This window comes from Palaemon carinicauda, chromosome 1, assembly GCF_036898095.1.
Source record: "Palaemon carinicauda isolate YSFRI2023 chromosome 1, ASM3689809v2, whole genome shotgun sequence".
In the NCBI taxonomy this organism is placed as follows: Eukaryota; Metazoa; Arthropoda; class Malacostraca; order Decapoda; family Palaemonidae; genus Palaemon; species Palaemon carinicauda.
Window position 1 is genome coordinate 128,207,229 of NC_090725.1, and position 23,120 is coordinate 128,230,348.

Consider the following 23,120-nt stretch of genomic DNA (forward strand, 5'->3'; position numbering starts at 1 on the left):
CATTCCACTTTGTGAATACTAAATTGTCTCATTTACCACTCTAGGAAACCCACGGAGGTCACTAAGTTCGGGAAAATATTGTATTTTCCTAGTTCTGATGCCATACCAGCGCGATATGACGTCATCAGAGTTGACTCACTGACCTTGCTTCGGGGAGAGAAAACTCGCAGGCCTACTCATTCACAAATCAGTCCAAGATTGTTTTCAGTCACAAACGAAGCACAAACAACAAATGCTTTCAAGTTGCTATACACCAGCAAGATATGTCAAACATACATGGTAGCTCCATGATTGCTACTTTCTTCTTTTTTTTCTTTTCTTTGGCGCGAATTCTAAAACTACATCTTTCAGATGATACTTCAGAATTTTGTTATCATCTAATTCTAAGTGATGTTTGCTATATATAAATTACGGAATGGTGATATTGTCAAAATTGCCGCATACCCACTGCAAATAATGAAGATTCATAACCATATTCTGTCGCACTAATGTATCACATGACAAAAGCTAAACAAGAAGAAATGCCCATTCTCTCTCTCTCTCTCTCTCTCTCTCTCTCTCTCTCTCTCTCTCTCTCTCTCTCTCTCTCTCTCTGATCCTGTCATTACTTTATCATCGCAAGAGTAATGTGAGTATGAAGAACTAGATGATAAAGATTACATAATGAATATCGAGGCTATTGTTTCATGTTATCGGGGGCATCACATCTAGAGAAATAAATGACTCAAGTAAATGCGATAAATGAAGTCATATATTACAGAACAGTGGCTTCTGCTGCCCATTTATTATGTCTGGTACAATGTTGGACCCTTTGTCAACATGTCTCTGTTATAAATATGCTTTATACATACAGTATATATATGTATATATATATATATATATATATATATATATGTATATATATATATATATATATATGTATATATATATATATATATATATATATATATATATATATATATGTATATATATATATATATATATATATATATATATATATACAGTATATATGCATATATATACACGCACACATATATTCATATATATGTATATATATATATATATATATATATATATATATATACATATATATGTATATATATATATATATATATATATATATACATATATGTATACATATATATATATATTTATATATATAAATTATATAATATCGTAATAATGAAAACTGGCCAAACTCTTTTGCACTGTAATTGACTAGAAACGGCTTCATTTGTCGTTGTTGTTATTATGGGTGTATATATATACATACATACATATACATATATATATATATATATATATATATATATATATATATATATATATATATATATATATATGTATATATATACATATATATATATACATATATATATATATATATATATATATATATATATATATATATATATATATATATATATATTCCCTTTTAATAAGAAATGTAAAGCCTAGTCTCATCGAAATAGATAATAGAATGGTTCTCGGTTTCTTGAATTTTCTTCATGCCACGAAGGAACCTAGGCCTTACACTCTTTCAGTCTCCCATAAGTGATCTGTAACCACCCGTATATCGATTGCCTTTTGCCTCCTTCTAAAATTTCAGCAACCATAGGTTTGTCTTTTGACATTGAACCGTTGCACCTTCATGCAATGCTCATCAGTCAATTGGACCAGGGCAGAGCGGTTACTGCGACAGAATTAACCAGAGTGACTTTTATTCATTCGATATTCAAACATATATAGGTTGTCCAAGTTTAGTTTCCAAATTCTTTCCTTCCTTAACCATCCTATTCAAGGTCAATCAGGGAATAACATCAAGCTATAAACGCTATTCACGATTCCCATTGCTGAAGCAGGGACAATCGCTTCCGGCAGGTTTCCTATTTTGACGGTGTTAAATGAATCATAATGTGCATATCAGCAATGCTGCTACATCATATGCACAAAGGAGATAGGCTCTATTAGGCTCTCTATATTTAAAGGATTATCATAACTGGAAGTTGATCTGAATTTTATGGCTTTTTAACAAGTTTGAAAACTTAATCTTATAGGTTGAAATACCATTCTTTTCTCATTGAAACATACCATTTCCGTTCTAATCCACATGATTTACTTATTATGTTCTTATTCTGCTTCACTACCACTAAATCAACGATGTTGAATTAAATATGCTTAATACTTATGTTGTTTTGACAAAATTGGTTATTCCTCTCTATTGTCAATAATGCAGTTTCCCCTACATACCCACACAGAAGGATGACAGCATTAAACATTTATGAGGCCCATCTTAATTTTCTCTCTGAGATCACAACCTCCGTTGGTAGACTCCTGTGAGTAATTTTAGTGATTGCAATCTTTTGTTGCTTTCCTTTTTTTCCATATTTATGTTTGTAAAGAAAGATGAAGGATAAGGGAGCTAATTGAATTTTGCTGTAGAAGAAATGGAAACAGAAAACCTTGGATTATCGACTGTGAAACTCTTCTCTCAATGGGCTTAATCCGTCTTTATTAATATTTTTAGATTTCTGGACACCTTAACACAAAGTATTTTCTTTAAAAGTAAAATGAGAGAAATACTGAGACGTCGATATGAGGCATTCTACTGTATAAACTAATGCGAGAGGTCTTTCAACCAACACCACCGATGGGTTTTCTATATTACTAACCCACTACTCCTTTTTCATTGAACTGTACAAAAAGCAAAATACAATAAGCATTTGTTTATGACCTTACAGCTAAAATGGAAACCATATATAAGAGAAAGTCAAAGAAATGACTGAATTTTGATATTGTGGCAACTGTCCCCTACAATTGTCATTGTTTAATTTTCGTCACAAATAAATTCCCACCACTCACACCACACGAGATGACGTCATGACGACTTCATGGTCACGAGGCTGATTGGACGAGACGAGTCAGACGACAAGTTATCCCATTCTCCGAGAGTCTGAGACTGGTTCTCGCTCTCAGTAAGGTATGCAAACTGTTCCAAGATGGAGGAGTGTTGTTCGTGTCTTGTGAGTTGCTGTGAAACGAGCTGCTGTGGACTTTGTGAAGATGATAGTTGCTGCTGCAACTGTCTCGAATGTTGTGGTTCACTCTGTAGTCATACGTCTTATATCTGTTGCTGGATGTCTTACGGTAAGCATACGCTGGTTGGATTTTCTTTTAATGCGGCATTCCACTTTTTCCTGTTCTCAGCTTCGAAAGTAAATAACGAATGAGTCAGGCTGCCAGACGTGTTGGGGAAATGGACATTTCTTCGGAAACATTACGCGCTTGATGTCTACTGTATTTTATGTCATCCAGAAAGCACTACTTTTCTTTCACCTTTTCTTTTAACTCTCATCATTTTCTTCATGTTCATGAAGCTGTAATAAAGTAAATATATACATTTTTCATTTAAAGTTACGCTACTGGTCTTCCCATGCCTTGAGATGTAGTTATTCTTAGTTGTGGTCTGGTTCAGCGCTGAAAAGGAGAGAGGGGGATACTTCTTTTTTTCTCTCTCTCTCTCTCCGGATAAGCATAGCAAAAGATAGATGATGACGTAGGATGCGAATATAGAAAGATACGGTGTTTGAGAGGTTCAAAATTAATCCCTTATTTCATTAGCATCCTATACGATAAAGAGTACTGTACAGAATTTCTTGTAGATTATTTCAATGGCTGAACATTTAATAGAAATATTTCTTTTGTTTATGCCTTTAATATACACTAAAATTTATGACGGAACGTCTAGTTTATTTCAACCTGGTCGTTCATTAGGTTTTCAATTAACATTGCTTTTGGCGCACCAGAATTAGAGGACTGAAGTCTCTCAAGTACCCAATTAGTTTTAAAACCATAAATATTGCCTCGATGATTTTTTAATATCGCATGCTATTTACTGTAGGCATTATCAATCGAGTTTAGCTCATCCCATTGCTCCGAGCTGTTCCTACTTTTAGCCATCAGGATGCTTCTTTACTCCCATTCCCGTGTCCTTTCTTCCACCTTGCTATCCTACCTGTTTTAACCTCTACTCCTAGTGCAACTCGGGGGAAATCCTAAAGCTTTCCCTAGACGCTGTATAATCATCGCAGGGCACGATTTTTTTTTGTCTTCTTTTTTTTTTTTTTTTTTTTTTTTTTTTAAACAGTAGTTCTGTTTAGGAAAGGGCTTCGTGATTCGGGAGAACAGAAAACATATTTGACGGGTAACTGCTTTATTGTAGTTGTGATCAGTAACTGCATTTACAATGAACTAAAATGTTTATAAACTTTTTAATAATATCATTATTATTATTATTATTATTATTATTATTATTATTATTATAGACATGTTAGTTCATTGTGACTGCAGTTACTGATCACAACTTCAGTAAAGCAGTTACCTGTCAAATCTGTTTTTTTTTCTTTCTTTCTTTTTTTTTTTTTTAATCTCCCGGATCCCGAAGTTTCGCCCAAACTGCACTACTGTTTATGAGAAAAAAAAAGTTCGCTGCCCAGCTACTAAACTTCCCAACAATTGTACGCCTCCATATTGATATTAACGGATAAATTAAAGATAATGAAGATAATTGAGGTAAATTTATATTTCTCTTAAGAAATATTTCCATAATTAAATTCAAGGCAATCTGGATGATATTAATTATTTTACCGTGCATTATTAAACAATACAATAGATAGATCAATTCAGATTACTACTACAGACCGAACCAAGCATAAAGTACCATGGTGGTCAAGTGTTGGTAAAGCGAAATATTAATAACCTTGATAAAAGAAAATTTTATACCTATCTTGTAGTAATAGCCTAAACCTTAAGCTAAGTTCACACAAACTTAAATACCATAGCATAGCTACTCTACAAAATTTCACACAAAAATCATCAACATAATTAAAACATCACAACAGCAATATTATTAAACATATCAGTATATTCTCCTATTCAGGAAATGACCGAAATGTGTACCTGATAAAAGAGGAGATAGTGGCCTCCCAAGTCCTTACATGCACAGTATAACAGTGGGAAGAGCCAATGTTATTGTTAGACCAAATAAAAATGGACACACATAGTGTTAGAGGGCTTGTCAGAAATAAGAGGGAACAAAGTGGACATTACGATAATTAACTCAAAATATGAATTACTTGTGTTAGGAAGTGATTCTATTTGTAAATTGGAGGTGTACAAAATTACTGATGACGGAATCTTGGGAGCCGCAACTCCAGCTCACACAAACAAACCCCCTCAGAACTTGATCATGCAAACCTGAAAACAATATCCGCTAGAATGTCAACATGTAGTTAGTAGCATTTGCTAATAGTTATCCCGATGTAATTAAAATTTGAGACAAGCCACTAGGGAGGATTGGTAGATTTTCTTTTAGCATTAAAACTGGGCAAAATAAACCGATAAAGTCATTATAAGGTATCCGTCCATTTCCAAGAAGAGATATGAAGGAGATCGAATCCCCTGAGCTTCTCCAATTGTAGCAATAAGGAAAAGGGATGGCTCGGTGAGATTGTGTTGATTATAGTAGAATGAATGCAGTCACTAAGGACACTATATCTCCATTGCCCCGATCAAAGAAATACTCATAAAGGTGGGATAGTAAATATTTTACAACTATCTATTTAAAATGTCCCCAGTAAATTTTGTAGACTAATGGTGGCAGTGTTATCTTCCTTAATTGGCCAAAATGTACTTCTTTATCGGGAGGATATCATAATTAAAGGAAAAGTGACAGGAGATTATTGTCAATATTCGTAAAGTCTTAGAAGCATTTTGCTGTAATAGTATAAAATTAATTTTTCGAAGTGCAAATTTTTTTGTAAGCAGGGTAAACTTTTAGGTCATGTAAAAACGCCAGAAGGTATAAGACCCTGCCCATGTAAAGTAGAAGCTATTAAAGAGTTCGCTAGGCCGCATACTACTAGGAAAATAACTGGGTTTCTTGGGCCCGCTAATTATTACCATGAATTCATAAGGGGTTTTAGGGAAATAGCAAGACCCTTAGAGGCTTTAAAGAAACAAAGAATATTAAATTAGCGCATGGAAGAAGAAAGGGCCTTTAATTGACAGCTTTCTTGACAAATGATGAGTTACTCGCATATCCTAGATTTCATCGTCCGTTTTTTTGTTGACAACAGATGCAAGAAGTGCAGCTATCGGTGGTATGAAGAGGGTAGGGTCCAGAAAAGAGTTATAGTACTGTACATTCGATCAGGAGGCATGGCCATTCTTTGGGTTCTGGAGAGGCATGGCTTTTCATTAGGTCAACCGATTGAGTTAACGCTGATCATCGGCTATTGATCTATTTTACAAAGGAGATTTAACTTCTAGACAAGCTAGGTAGATAGAAAAATTGTTTAGATTTAACATAAAGGGTTTCCCCACATGGAGGGTAAAGCTAACAAAGTAGCTGATGCCCCCTCCAGAGAAATAGGAAAAACTGCAAGGTAACAGAAGAGAAAGGAAGAACATTCTCAAAATGGGGAATTGGTCAGTCACAAAATAGTTACAGATATCAAACAGGAAAGTTTTCAGGCCGAGCAATCAGAAAATGAGAGCTATGTGTGAGAGAGAGAGAGAGAGAGAGAGAGAGAGAGAGAGTCACGGATGTTAGCGAGCGAGAGAGGTGACAGATGATATGATCGGGGGTGTCCAGAATGAATGCCTTAATGATGCAATTGTGATTGCCTTAGGAGGTTAGGACATAAAAGAAGTCCGAAAATGACAGAAAAAAGATGAATGGATGAAAAGTGTACTGCACATGTTTCACACATGCTCAAATACTGTAATGATATTTTCTTTTTTTTCTGCAAATTTCGTTCTAACCCTCACTGTTAACAGAACCTATTTAAGCCTGCCTTTACATGAATAAGTATGTATGAAATTTTGTGACATTCTTGTCCAGAACTTGTTGTATGTAAACTCAATATCTGTTGAAATATAGTTAGTTGCATTCACCTCGCCTCTCAGTTACAACCTAATGGCTCTCCAGCACATTGGTAACTATGGAGGAAGGAACAGCTCCCACCTGCCTTTCCCCTCACTGTTGTGTCTTACTGTGACAATGCCCCCTACCAAACCTGTCTGTTCGACATATTCCGCCTCAATGAAACTGCCACTCTTCGTCAGCAAAGAAGCGTTCGCCTGATTCCAGTATGTATCTAGGGTGTAACTTGCTTTGCAACCAAGAGGACACCCCAATAGTGTAAAACACCCTCAAATCATATCTCCTGGAGCAGTACTCGCTATCGCCAGCCATCCGTGTAGCCAAACTTTTTCAGCTCTCTCAGCAACTGTTGGGGGACCAAAAGACTTTGCTCACTCTATGAAAATGACCAGTATCCCTCACCTGCAACCCCACGCAAACGGCTCTCCTCGTAAGGTGAACCAAATTCGTGCCCTTTGGGTACGACGCTTACCCGAACCTGTATGCGCTGCCATACCCGATGTCAATATCTTGCCAATGTAGGACCTGATGACCAAAGTTGATGCCCTTATGGACGGCCACTTCACCACCTTTAAAACCTCCATCCACACCTCCATTCCTGACGAAGAGGACAACTATTGAACATCAACCGAAGCTGACGTGAATGCGGCATTACACAGACCCTCGCCTCGTCACGTGACAGGGTGGCAACAAAGCTGCCCGCCACCCACTTCTTACTCACGCCCCAACCAACAACCTCTACAGCCACTTATTGACGTCCATTAGCCTCGGTTATGTTACTATCACTCAAGATTTGGAGCTGCTGCGAAAAAATGTGCGAACAGTTGTCAGTGACCAAAAAACGTAAGTATGCCAAATCTTGTAGTGGTGGCCTCCCTTGTCACTAATCTCTTCATTTTACATAATGCAAGTATGGCCGTGCAATTTTTGGTGAACATGGGTACTTGCTCTTACCTTGCTCTCCACATCAATGCACCCACGGATGCCTACGCCCACCTGTTCACATCCTACCCGGATATCCTCTGTCTAGAACTTCGCAAAACGCCCACGGTTCCCACTAAACATGGTATTTATGACCATACCAAGACGATGGGGCCCCCAGTGTTTGCCAGATTCAGGTGTCTGGCACGGGATCTTTTGGCAGCCGCTTAACACACGTTTCACGAAATGGAAGAAATGGGCCTCTGCTAAAAGGTCTCAAGCCCATGGTCGTCACCCAAACACGTCATCCTGAAGAAAGGATGACCATGTTCAAAATGGAAATGGCTAGGACAGCCCTGGCAGCCATCAGGGAAGGGGACTTGATGCTATCCCTGGACCTCAAGGATGCATATTTTCAAATCTCAGTACATCCATCCAGCCGGAAGTTCCTCAAGTTCAGGTGGGGAGAAGAAGTCTTCCAGTTCTGCACTCTCTACTTTGGTCTGTCAACCGCCCCACAGGTCTTTACGAGAGTCTTTTCCCTGGTGTCCGAGTGGGCCCACAAGAGAGTGGTAAGACTGAGATATGTGACGGCGCCGAGTAAGGTTGTGAACTCAAAGGCAGGTTGGAAACGACTGAGTTATATTATTGTAGAACACTCTCCTTATATACAAAACCTCAAGGCAACAGGACATAACAAGTTCACAAGAGAGACAATATTACAGAGGAAAAACCAAACATGAATTTTCATGTTCATTTTAGTGCGAGGGAAGAGCGAAGATACAAGCATAATATATACAAAAGGAATTATGTACAATTGTGTGAAACACGGTTGGTACATGTCTCTCCCCCTAAAAATGACATACTGTACATGTTAAATAGGGCGCCCTGATCTAGAGAGGCGAACTGTAGGCGGGTCATCTGGCAGAAGATAAGCAGGTTTTAGACGATCAAAGGAGACCCAGTCTTCTTTGCCCCGAATGTTTAGGAGGAATGCTTTCGGACTGCGTCGGATCACCAGGAAAGGGCCCGTGTAAGGGGGCGTTAGTGGTGGCTTGCTGGTGTCGTTGCGCAGGAAGACGTGCGTTGCAGAGTGCAAGTCCGTTGGTATGTGATGCTTCGCTGGGGGCTTGTAAGTCTGGCGGCACGGAGTAAATTTTCCCACGACGTGACGTATGCGCTGGAGATCGTCGGAGGAGGTTGTAGAAGGAAAAAATTCAGCAGGGACGACCAACGGGTCGCCATACACCATTTCAGCTGCCGAGACGTCGAGGGCGTCTTTAGGAGTGGTCCTTAGTCCCAGGAGGACCCAGGGAAGCTGAGTAAACCAGTTGCAATCCTTTTAGCGGGACATCAAAGCTGCTTTGAGGGTGCGATGAAAACATTCAACCATTCCATTAGCAGCGGGGTTGTAGGCCGTTGTCTGATGTAGGGTGATGCCCAGGAGATTCGCTAATGACGTCCACAATTGAGAGGTGAAAGTGGTTCCCCTGTCAGAAGTAATATGCTCAGGGATACCGAATCTTGAAATCCATCCAGAGAGTAAGGCAGATGTACATGAGGCGGACGTTGCAGTTTCCATGGGAATGGCTTCAGGCCAACGAGTGGAGCGGTCGATGACGGTAAACAGGTAACAATGTCCTTGTGATGTGGGTAGGGGGCCTACAACGTCCACGTGAATGTGTGCGAAACGACGCTGAGGTTGAGGAAAGGTGCCCACTCCTGAATCCGTGTGTCGATGTACTTTGGAAGTTTGGCAAGAAGTACAGGCGCGGACCCAATCCTTAGCATCCTTAGAAATGCCGTGCCAAATGAACTTTGCCTTCAGCAGCTGTGCAGTAGAATGGCACGAGGGATGTGAAAGGCCGTGAATGAAATCAAACACCTGTCGGCGCATGGGAGCAGGAATCCAAGGTCGCGGTCTACCAGTACTGACGTCACAGAGGAGGGTGGTGTTGGAGTCTTCAAGGGGAAAGTCTTCCCAACGGAGGGACGTGCAGGATGTCCTACAAGCTTGATACTCTGGATCCTGTCGTTGGGCTTCAGCCAGGGCGTTGTAATCCAATCCCAGTTGAACGGCAGCCAACGTGTTTCTTGACAGGGCATCGGCAACGGGATTCATTTTCCCAGGGACGTATTGGAGGGTGCAATTGTATTCAGCCACGGCGGAGAGATGTCGGCGTCGACGGGCGGACCAGGCGTCAGACTGTCGAGTGAAGGCGTGCACCAGAGGCATGTGGTCTGTGCGAATGACGAAGGGCGTACCTTCTAAGAAATGGCGAAAGTGACGGACAGCCAAGTGCACCGCCAGCAATTCTCGATCGAAGGTAGAATAACCCGATTCTGCCTTGGTCAGTTTTCTGCTGAAGAAGACCAATGGGCGGGGCGAGCCTTTGACCACCTGCTCAAGTACTGCACCAATAGCGACGTCGCTGGCATCGGTGGAGAGAAGGAGAGGGGCGTGTGGGATAGGAAAAGTGAGAGCCGCAGCAGTTGATAGGGCCTTCTTTGCATTGCAGAAGGCTGCTTCTTGAAGGGGACCCCACTTCAGGTCCTTCGGCTTGCACTTAAGGGAGGCGTAGAGGGGAGCAAGAGTGGCGGCAATGGCTGGCAGAAAACGGTGATAATAGTTGATCATGCCCAAGAATTCCTGCAGAGCTTTGACGGTTGAGGGCACGGGGAAGTTCTGAACGGCTGCTACCTTCTCCGGGAGGGGGTGGACACCTTCAGGAGTGATGCGGTGCCCTAAGAACGATACTTCGTTGGCGCCAAAGGTACACTTGTCGTACCGGACTACAAGGCCGTTTTGTTGCAGGCGGTCGAGCACGATGCGCAGGTGACGGAGGTGTTCCTCTTTTGAGGAGGAGAACACAAGTATGTCGTCCACATAACATACACAGAAAGGGAGGTCCCCTAAGATGCCATCCATGAGACGTTGAAACGTTGCCCCAGCATTACGAAGGCCAAAACAGGAGTAATTGAAGGTGTATGTACCAAACGGAGTGGTGATGGCGGTCTTGGGGATGTCTTCTGGGTTCATAGGCACCTGATAATACCCCTTCAGGAGGTCGAGCGTAGAGAAAACCTTCGCTTTGTGCAGGTAGGAGGTCACGTCGGCAATGTTTGGGAGGGGGTAGTGATCTGGTTCTGTTTGCATGTACAGGCTCCTGTAATCCCCACACGGACGGAGGGAGCCGTCTTTCTTCAGAACGATGTGTAAGGTCGACGACCATGGGCTGGAGGCCTTTTGGCAAAGGCCCCTTTTCTCCATTTCGGCGAACGTCTGTTTGGCGGCTGCCAATCGTTCCGGTGCCAGACGTCTGAATTTTGCGAAGACTGGGGGTTCCGTCGTCTTGATATGGTGATAAATACCGTGCTTGGCAGGAACCGTGGGCGTTTGGCGAAGTTCTGGACGGAAAACTTCCGGGTACGACGTGAGGAGGTGGGCGTAGGCATCCGTGGGTGCGCTGATGTGGAGAGCGAGGTTAGAGGGGGCGGGTTGAAGAGGTGTCGACAAGTACGAGTCGGCGTTGACCAATCGTCGGTGGGCGACATTGACCAGAAGGTGGAAATGAGAGAGGAAATCCGCACCGAGGATTGGCATTGTGACGTCAGCAACGAGAAACTTCCAATTGAATTTACCGTTTCCGAACGATAATGTGAGGTTCTCGTAACCGTAGGTGGGTATCGCAGATCCGTTGGCAGCTACTAAGCGGACGTCGGCAGATGTAGACAGACTACGTCGTGCCTTGAAGAGTTTCCTTGGCAAAAGAGAACGACAAGCACCCGTTTCTACCAAAAATCGCACGCCCGTTCCTGCATCCTGTAAAAAGAAAAGATTAGAAACATGGGAGGCCACTGCCACAAGCGATGGCCTACTTACACGTTTTTTGGCCACTGACAATCCTTGGCACATTTCTTCGCGGTTGCCCCGAATCTGAAGTGGTAGTAGCAAAACTGCGGCGGATGGGAGGTAGTAAGTGGCTGTAGAAGTCGTTCGTTGGGGCGCGAGCGATTGGTGGGTGGTGGGCGGCTTTGTCGCCGCTTCGGCACGTCACGGGGTAGGCGTGTATGTCCTACGGCATTCATGTCAGCTTCGGTTGACGTTGAATAGGATTCCTCGTCGTCAGGGGTGGAGGCGTTGATGGAGGTCTTGAAGTGGCTGTCCATAAGGGCGTCAGCTTTGGTCATCAAGTCCTTTATGGGTAAACTATCGACATCGGGTATGGCAGCGCGTACAGGTTCGGGTAAACGGCGTATCCAAAGGGCACGAAGTAGGTTCACCTCACGAGGAGAGCCGTCTGCGGCAGGTTGAAGGCGAGCGATACTGGTCATTTCCCTGAGGGCAAGCGAAGCCCTTTGGTCCCCCAACGGTTGTTGCGAGAGCTGAAAAAGCTTTGCTATAGGGGCGGCTGGCGACGGCGAGTACTGCTGCAGAAGGTATGTTTTGAGGGCGTCATACGCTATTGGGGTGTCTCCTTGTTCACAAAGCCAGTCGGATATTTCTGGGAAGGTGTCCTCGGGTATCGCCGAGAGAACATAATCCGCTTTGGTGGTTGAGCGAGTCACGCCCCTGATACGGAAGTGGACTTCAGCGCGTTGAAACCAAGCAAACGCCTCTCCGGTGGCGAACGGTGAAAGTTTCAATGGGGCGGCCGCAGCGCCAACTGCTGTAGTAGAGTCCGTATCCGTCATAGTACCAACGATGGAGGGGCGAGGGAGGTGGGGGTGGAAGGGAGTGGGAGCGAGTCGACTTCCGGGGTCACCAATGTGACGGCGCCGAGTAAGGTTGTGAACTCAATGGCAGGTTGGAAACGACTGAGTTATATTATTGTAGAACACTCTCCTTATATACAAAACCTCAAGGCAACAGGACATAACAAGTTCACAATATTACAGAGGAAAAACCAGACATGAATTTTCATGTTCGTTTTAGTGCGAGGGAAGAGCGAAGATACAAGCATAATATATACAAAAGGAATTATGTACAATTGTGTGAAACACGGTTGGTACAGATACCTCGACGACTGGTTGCTCCGGTCAGAGTCCAGTTGTCGGAGCAAAGGGACAAATTAGTGGCCTTCTGTGTGGAACTGGGGGTTAAGTTCAACTGGGAGAAGTCGAAGGTCTCCCCAACCACAAGGACAGAGTACCAGGAAATGAAAATTGGTTCCGTACAAGCAAAGGCCTTCCCGACGAAGGAAGGTAGGTGTGAACACCTTCGGACAAACTTCCTAATTTTCCTGTCTAGCCCCTTAAGGTGGAACTTCTTGAGATTCCTATGGACGGCTACAAGTCCCAGGAGGGGTTCAAGCTCGGTCCTGTTGTAGTCGCCCAGCATAGGATCTAAGGACAGCTACATGCGATAGACCAGATGAGGTAACGAGGATTAGAGAGTCTCGAACCCTATCCCCTCGGCCCTCCATGGTTCAACCCGACAAGAGGAAGATGTTCTTTGGGTGAGTGTTACCTAATCATACCCTCATTAGCCTCCCGGTTTTCTGTTTTACCTTTCCCAGACAAGCCTTACACTCCCCCTTCACCTGCAGATCCCTAACTTCTCCTCAGGGCCTATTTACCCGCCTCCTACCTCTGAGGCTCCTACTCTTCTGACGTGGGAATTATTTGTATCGGAACAAATGACAATTTCTAAGCAAATTGTTTTTTCCTAACATACTTACCACGTCCCAATAGGGTAACTCCCCCCCCCACCCCATTCTTCCCCTCTATAGACCCTTTTATCATGCAGTACTTTTCCTGAAACCAGAGGAGAATGGTTGTTGTTGAGATGGAAGGCTAGCCCAAGCTTACCCAAGGGGCATGCTAGGGAAACAATGGAAGGTCAAGGTCTCAGAGGTATGAAGGGATTTGGGGGATGGGGGGGGGGGGGCGATGATGGGCCGTGGGGAGGAAAAATCTCTGGTCGGTAGAGACATGTAGAGAGTATTACTGTTGGGACGTGGTAAATACAATTTACTTAGAAATTGTCATATATATATATATATGTATATGTATATATATATATGTGTATATATATATATATATATATATATATATATATATATATATATATATATATATACATATATGTATATATATACATATATATATATATATATATATATATATATATATATATATCAAGCTCCTGGACAGAGAAATAGACGTACTATATTGCTACATTATGAACTTTCGATTTTGTACAGTGAGTGTATTTACCCTTGTAAAAGTATCATGACTTTCAGAATTGAGTAAACGTGTCTTTTCATGGTGGTGGAGATTTTCACAAATTTAGCAGTGTCATTATATTGAAGGAGGCGGAAGGCTTTCCCTTACTATATAATGAGGCCAGTATAACTGGGGTTGTTGTTCTATTAATAGGAGCCCATCTGGGGGTGTCCTCACTGTGCAATTATATTAGAGTCTTTTTACAAAATAATGAATAGAAAAGTTCCAATGAGTCATTTATGTCCGTAGGCATAGAACATATATTTTTTCAAATAAGCCACAAATATCCATTCATGTCAAACTTGCTCTTTCATGGGATCGCAGTCCTATGGAGAAATTCTTTGAACAATGAATATTTCTGCCCAGCCATGGATTCGAACCTATGACCGATAGTGATAAGGTTTAAACATTAGGCATTAATCCACTTGGCTTTAAAGGGAGATAAGAGTTGATTTCGACCCTGCTGTATTTAATCCTGTGGAATTATAGATTTGTACTTTAATTAGAAATCAATCCATATCCATCATTACAGTTTATTAATAAGTATATGATGATTTTAGCCAACTTCAAAATACTTTTTGTGCTCTGACGTAAGGCTTGATCAACAGCTTCTAACGCAACTCTTTAACAGCCATTTCTTTATTTTCAGGAAATAGTACAAGTCAAAATATGAAATCGGCAACAAAAGTGAAACAACAGAAAAAAGGAGAAGAAAATGCCGGCGAGATGGAACACACGATAACGGAGGAGGTGGAGGAGAATGCCTCCGGAGAAAAAATAATGAAAAACGACGTGGCTCAGGACGTGATAACGAAGCAGCCAGTTCGTTAAACTTAGTTCAGGGTCAATTTGTCCTGAGATATTTCTCATTATCGAATGAGAAACATTAACTCCTGTAAGCATAATGCGTTCCTGTTAATGACGTAAAGGAGAAAGAGTGAGGGGCGGTTGTTGGGTGAATAGTTATCATTTAACATAGGATCCCATAAATCGCTTTCTTAACATTCCTTTTAAGTGAGATTCATATTTTATCAACTTGAGGTCTTGCTATTTGATTCCATATTTAAGTTTAATTTTAGCATTTTTCATCAATGACATGAACTTATTTCACACTTGCCATGGATAAAATCAAGCCCTCTTATTCCATTAACATTACCCATTGTTTTATACATAGTATTACTTTGATGACATAAATCCTAATGTTGCTAATAATTATCCATATTATAGTCGTTATTACTATCAATTATATTTTTAAATGACATTATTTTCCTAACAGTGCAAGTGACGAGTATAAAGTTAAAGTACTCTAGTTGCATGCTAAACGTTATCTCTGATATCAGAATTCACGTCATATGAGATATTTTTATTGTTAAATTTGTATTTTTGTCATTGTGATCATAATCATCCTTTAAACATTTAACTACTCTGCTTCTGTGTTAAAAGCAGTTTCATGACAATAAAAGTGTGACTATTTCTCTTTTTTTTTATTTTCTAATACATTTCTTGCCGTCCTATTCTTCTTGAACACTCACAAAACTGTTTTTCAATATGTTAATTAAATATTTCTATTGCTTGCTATTAATTAATGCACAAAAACACCATAATCCAGAACGTTGTTGCTGTGTTTGTGTGAAATAAAACGGTACATCACTTCCTGGATCAAATCGAACTTATGGAAAATATAATAGAATGTGGAAAGGAAAAACATTATTAGTGAGTGGGAAATAAGAAAAAGACCCAGGATATATATATATATATATATATATATATATATATATATATATATATATATATATATATATATATATATTTATATATATAACGTATATATATACACACATATATGTATATGTATATATATACACATATATATGTGTGTGTGTGTGTGTGTGTGTGCATATATATATAAAGCAAGTGTCTGACTGTTTATATAGTTTTAATCGGTCACGGTCAGTTCTCTCCATCCCTCGGATTGGGGAGAAAGAGTAGTCATTCCCCGGTGAGAAGGTGGGGCGTGTGTGGGCATATCTATCTAAATATTTGGCTGTCGTTTTGACGGGTGGCGTACTCTAGTACACACACATACATACATAAAATCTCTGTACCGTAGTCTTCCAGTGGCTTTGGTTAGAATTTTTTTGCTTGAGGGTATACTCTTGTGGAACTATTCCATTTTATTCATCTTCCTCTTGTTTGTTTAGTTTTTTTTTATATATATATATATGAAAGATCTCTTTTGATGTTGTTGCTGTTCTTGAAGTATTTTATTTTGATTGTTAATTACTTCACTTGTAGTTTATTTATTTCCTTGTTTCCCTCCCTCACTGGACTATTTTTCCTGTTGGAGCCTTTTGACTTATAGAATCTTACTTTTCCAACTAGAGTTGTAGCCTAGCTAGTTATAATGATAATAATGATACACACAATTTATATATATATATATATATATATATATATATGTATATATATATATATATATATATATATATATATATATATATATATATATATATATATATATATATAGGCTTATGTATATATACATATATCTTATATATGTAAATATATTTATGTATACCCACACACATACACACACACACACACATATATATATATATATATATATATATATATATATATATATATATATATATATGTGTGTGTGTGTGTGTGTATATATATATATATATTTATATATATACATATATATAAGTGTGTGTGTGTATCCTTTTCTGAGTGGGGATACCTTAAGGTAGTGAGTGGGTTTGTGTCAAGGCCACCCATACTAGTTGGTTTGCTTTGAGCGATCAGGGTAAAGTCTTCCACCATCACCAATATCCGGTGACAGCGTGGTGATGAAAATTGGCCAACCCCCAAATTGTTATTATTATCACTAGATAAGCTATAACCCTGGTTTGAAAAACAAGATGCTATAAGCCCAAGGGCTCCAACAGGGAAAAATATCACAGTAAGGAAAGGAAACAAAGAAATAAATAAACGACAAAAGAAGTAATAAACAATTAAAAAAATATGCAAAGAACAGTAACAACGTTGAATTAGATTTTTCAGATATAAACTGTGAAAACTTTAAAAAAAACAAGGGGAATAGAAATAAAACAAGAAAACTCTAATCCAAGAGAGTGGAAGTCCATGGTAGGCTACAGAAGCTATGGCACTATCCAAGACTAGAGAATAATGAGTTGATTTTGGAGTGTCCTTCTTCTAGAAGAGCTGCTTACCTCAGCTAAAGAAATTCTTCTAACCTCACCAAGAGGAAAGTAGCAATTGAACAATTACAGTGCAAAAGTTAACTCTTCAGCGAACAAAAATTATTTGGTAATCTCGTTGTTGTTAGGTGTATAAGGACTGGGAAGAACGTAGAGAGAATAGGCCAGACTATCCGGTGTATGTGTAGGGAAAGGAAAAATGGACGGTAACCAGAGAGAGGGAGCCAATGTAGTACTGTCTGGTCAGTCAAAGGACCCTTTAACCCTCTGGCGGTGGTATGAATAAGGATATGTCTAAGGCCCTTACTCTGTTTGTCCTGCAGTTGACCAACTAGAAACGGCTACATATTTTGTTCTTATTGTTGATATATATACATATCGTGTTTATTATTTATAATGCCAAAATGACTTAGAAAACGTGAAAGCCATTATGTTACTTAAGCTAGAAAATATCTAAATTCAAATCATTTATCAGAATGTTGATTCTCACTAAATAGTTTATTACTCTGCATTTATTAGCGGGCAAATAAGAATATTTTCAGACCTGAATGATATTTCTCATAGAACTATATGTTTTTTAATGAGACGTCCGTCTCATGCCTGTTTACTAAGATTTAAATGTCAGAGAGATTTTTTGTTGATTTTTCAAGTGTTTTATATACTGTTGAAATTATAAATTAGTCTTATATATCCAACTAATCGAATTTTTATTTCCTTTTATTGATGAAAAAAATTAAATATTTAACTTGAGCACGGAAGCCCTAAATTTAGACTTAAGCTAAAGAAAGTTATGTCTTGGAAAAGTCAGCATAGTATAACGCGTTCCATAAACGATAATGTACAGACACCAGAAAGAATTTCATTATAATATTAATATTCACATTTATATAATATATGTCTTTTCCCTTCGACTACTTTGGCCTCTTCATTATTGCTTAGTCACACTCAGATGAAACATCACAGGTCTTTGCCAAATTTACGCATAAAAATAGATATAATTTTATTCTGACGGTCGAAAAACGCTTTGACTTTATAAAATTAATGTCCTAGACTGTTCTAGTGAACGATTGTGTACTTTCTTATCATTTTTCTGTGTTATTATGATGTCCTAGAGGAGACTCAAGGTGTGAATGACATGAGTAGCTCGACCTATGCCTGTTGACACACATTATGTATTATGGGCACTGATCTTTGGATAAAATTAATCCAAAAAGCACAATCGCCCCTTTTAATAAATCAAGTTTCCTTTTAGTATATGACTTTTAAAGTGGATTACATTTATACTTAGTTCTCACAATTGGTACATTTTAAAATTTTCTGAGATTTTCTAAAAGGGTGTCCAGTGAATTCGTCGATGGCAATTCGTGGTTGGTTAATTTGTCTCCAGTCAATTTGCCGTTGTTCAATTCGTCGTTGGTTAGATTTTTTATCTTTTTTTTTTTTTACCTGATCGATACACAAGTGGTTAGTTTTAACTAATCAATAAATTTTTTAAATCTAAGAATGCAATTATTTTGAGAAAGTAAAATTTTGGTTACGATCATATTTCCCATAATATTTTTATACGCAGGTTCATGTCTCTGTACTTTTTCTTTTAGCTTGGCTCTTTTTCTTGTGTAAATGTCTGTAATTTGGTGCTGAAAAACAAACCTGCCCTTACATTTAAGCACATCGGTGAGCTTCCCAACATGTGGATGACTAACATTCACTGTGGGTTTTGGTGCGTTGTAGTAGGCTTTAACTGTAGATTATTTGTAATATTTAAATGTTTTATCTGCCGCCTAATTCTTGACTGCTTTAAATGTCGAAATGAATCGTCATTAACCAAAGTTAATGGTAAAATTAGAGTATTTACTTGGAATAGAGAACGTAGAATTTGTCATTAGTGTGGCGGAATATTTGGAATCCGCTTGAATCCAACATCCTGATAATTAAGCTGTTCAGAAGGAGGCATTTGCGACAATGTACCGTTAAAATTTTGTAACTTCCCTAGCTATAATTGAGCGAGGTGCATTACGAGATGAAATCGACTTTTATATTTGAGACCGTTAACCTTGTATTTGTGGGTAGTAGGTTGGCCAGTGCACCAGGCACCCGTTGAGATACTACCGATAGAGAATTATTGAGTCATTTGACTGGTCAGACAGTACTACATTGGATCCCTCTCTCTGGTTACAGTTCATTTTTCCTTTGCCAACACATATACCGAATAGTCTGGCCTGTTCTTTCCGCATTCTTCTCTGTCCTCATACACCTCACAACAGTGAGATAACCAAACACCTTTTCTTGGCTTATGGGGTTAACTACTGCAATGTAATTATTCAGTGGTTACTTTCCTCTGGGTAAGGGTCGAAGAGACTCTTTAGCTATGGTAAACAGCTCTTTTAGGAGATGGACACTCCAAAATCAAACCATTGTTCTCTAGTCTTGGGTAGTGCCATGGACTCTCTATCACGGTCTTCCACTGTCTTGGGTTAGAGTTCTCTTGCTTGAGGGTATACCCGGGCACACTATTTTATCATATTTCTGTTCCACTTTTTTTTTCTTACTTTTTTCTAAGTTTTATAGTTTATATATGAAAGATCTGATTTAATGTTGTTACAGGTTTTAAAATATTTTTCTCTGATTGTTTGTTGCTGCTCTTGTAGTTTATTTATTTCCTTGTTTCTTTTCTTCACTGGGCTATTTTTCCCTGCTGGAGCCCTTGGGCTTATAACATCCTGCTTTGCCAACTAGGGTGGTAGTTTAGCATATAATAATAATAATAATAATAATAATAATAATAATAATAATACGTCTGAAGTAATAATCTTATGGGTAGTTATGTCATGGTGTTTTCAGTAAAGCTAATTCGGTCCTAGTGGAAAACTTCGTTTTGAAGGAAAACAGAAAGATAATCAAAACTGACCAAGAACCATTTCAGTCCTATAGTAATAGTTCCAAACACAGAGAGAGAGAGAGAGAGAGAGAGAGAGAGAGAGAGAGAGAGAGAGAGAGAGAGAGAGAGCAAATAAAACAATTCAATGACCATTTTATTTCAATGGTACTGTTCGTGTCCTATTTGCGTGTTTTGGGGAGAGATTGACCAAAGAGAATTTACCTTGGACAAATTAACCGACGACGAATTAACTGGGGACGCATTGCCAGAGCTCCATTTTTCTATCCAACTAAATGTCACGTAATTGTCCATATACCAAGCCAGACCTATCTACTTCCAGCGTCTTTTCCTTTAATGTTTATCATTTTTTCTGCTAGTTGACTAACAGATAACCTATTCTTTCATATAAAATCTGTAGATCAATACTTCATTTTTATAAGTAGAAAGGCTTATTATGTTTCCTTATGATATGCACTGACCGAACATTTGATTATGATGAATAGTCATTGTTACTAAACAAATATGCCGAAAATGTAGTGCCGTTACCGTTCTATTGACCTTAGCAGAACGTCAGAGAAGAGAGTTAATTAAACAACCTGTTGATGTCAGAATGATCAAACACTCAGTTTAACCGTTGTAATTTTGGTAATTATTGCAAAATGCCAGGTAACGCGTTACTAAGCAATTAAACAGTATCCATTTCGATAACCAAATAAATAAACTTTTCATATTATTATTATTATTATTATTATTATTATTATTATTATTATTATTATTATTATCAGCTAAACTACAACCGTACTTGGAAAATCAGTATGTTATAACCCTAAGGGCTGAAAAAATAAAAGAAATGAATTATATGAGAAGAAATTACCAAATGAAATAGAATATGTTAAGAACAGTAACAACATCAAAACGGATATTTCATATATAAACTGTGAAAAGAGACTTATATCAGTCTGTTCAACATGAAAACATTTGCTGCAAGTTTGAACTTTTGAAGTTCTGCTGATTCAACTACCCAATTAGGAAGATCATTCCACAACTTGGTCATATCTGAAATAAAACTTCTAGAATACTGTGTAGTATTGAGCCTCATGATGGAAAAGGCATTACTATGAAAATTAACTGCATACATAATATCACGAACAGGATGTTGGTACTGTCTGGAAAGATCTGAAGGTAAAGGATGGTCAGAATCATGAAAAATCTTATGCAACATGCATAACGAACTAACTGAACGACGGTGCCAGAGATTAATATCTAGACCTTGAATCAAAAATTTTATAGACCTCAAGTTCCTGTCTAACAAATTAAGATGGGAATCAACACCTTCAGGCTTACGCCTGTTGTAATATTTTCAGCGAATATAATGAAGATCATTAGGATTTCTTCCTCGTTAAATAATATATATTATATATATATCAACTTTAAATTTTCAAATTTTACTTCTTGAAGGGAACGGAGGCATTGAATATTCAACTACCACAGCACTCTTGTAAATGTTTAAAAATCAATGTTATAAACTAGGAAAATAATAATCACATCTGCCTACTGGCGAATTCTGTCATGAGAATTTCAAAAATAAAATCAATGCTCTGTCATTTATCCAATCTGTCGTTTATGATGTTCGTATGCCATATATGACAAAGAATTTTGTGAATTATTTCGCACAAAATTATGCAGGAAAATTACGTATTTGGTGGTTAGTCGACTGAGATCAGTCACTGTCAAGGTGAAGATGGCTCCTGAGCTGGTAACCACATTCTGAAACAAAGGCAAGAATAGAGGTGACTATGTGGAGAAACATGCTATATTTTTATTTAATGGTTGAGTAGGAACTTGTTGTTCTGGGAAAGTCTCCCTACAGGTCTATTTCGGCTCCGTCCCAGGGACCCCAGTGAGTTGCTGGACAGGCATTTACGTTAACATAGACAATGGCAATGGAGGGAGAAGTGATGTATTGTTGTAAAGTAAAAGTTAAAGATAAGGATCTTTACCTCCGAGGCATATAGGTTCAATACTAAGCCACTCGCTAACACACTATTACTCTTAAAGTATTTAGGCTTGACCCTTTCAATATATCTGGTATGCTATCCCGATATTAGATATTCATGTTAAGGGAGTAGTAATACGAAAGGGTAATTAACCTAATATTGCTACTTTATTACACAAAATTCACATTGAAAAATCGGACGTCCTAACATCAAGCAGATGTTCAAACAAACACAAAATGAAATCAAATAAAGGCAAATCAAAATATGCATGACACGAGGTCTCTTGCAATATGATAAATAAATGAAGTAGGGTCGGACACGTGGTCGTTTGACCCGAGTCTGTACAAGTCTCTAAAGCAAAATTCATTCACAGATTCTGTACACACAATCCCACGCACTCAGCCCGAAATATGTAAAAAGCCAGTTAAACTAAATCAAGTTAAATTAAAAACTAATCTAGTCTAAAGGGGGAAAACTATGTGGCCATGTGGTTTTACCTGCACTCCTTACTTGAAAGACAGCCCTTGTTACAGCTTGTTGCTGGTAATTTTCCATTAAGTGGGTAGTTGCACGATTGACTGGCCCACCCCTTGAATCCTTGCTTCTTGGCAGATCGGGTATCTCTAGCACAGTTCCCAGGATCATCTTCTTCCCTCTCTCCAGCGCTGACAGGACCCAAGCACTCTTTCCCTGTTTGGTGGGAGTCGAGTTAGAGGGTGAGCCAGAGGTGCACAGACTGACTGACCAGGTCGGCCAGTCGGTTACAACTACGGCTCTTGTACGAATAAAGGCCGATTCACACGACCCGTTTTCTTTCCGACAGGCTGGCCGGTGGCTAACCGCCAGCGAAATGTTGTACATTCACACGAGGCGTTCCCTATCCGTTTACCCGCGCGCAGTTTTCATTGTTTACTTAGACTCTG

At 39.1% G+C, this 23,120-nt stretch overlaps 1 long non-coding RNA gene across 1 annotated transcript; it reads left to right on the forward strand.

Annotated features, from left to right (window-relative positions):
* The first annotated feature begins 2,678 nt into the window (after positions 1–2,678).
* On the forward strand, positions 2,679–15,568 carry LOC137643062 (uncharacterized). Its single transcript, XR_011044924.1, has 2 exons — positions 2,679–3,147; positions 14,745–15,568. It is a non-coding gene; the product is annotated as an uncharacterized lncRNA (long non-coding RNA).
* Positions 15,569–23,120: the final 7,552 nt, after the last annotated feature.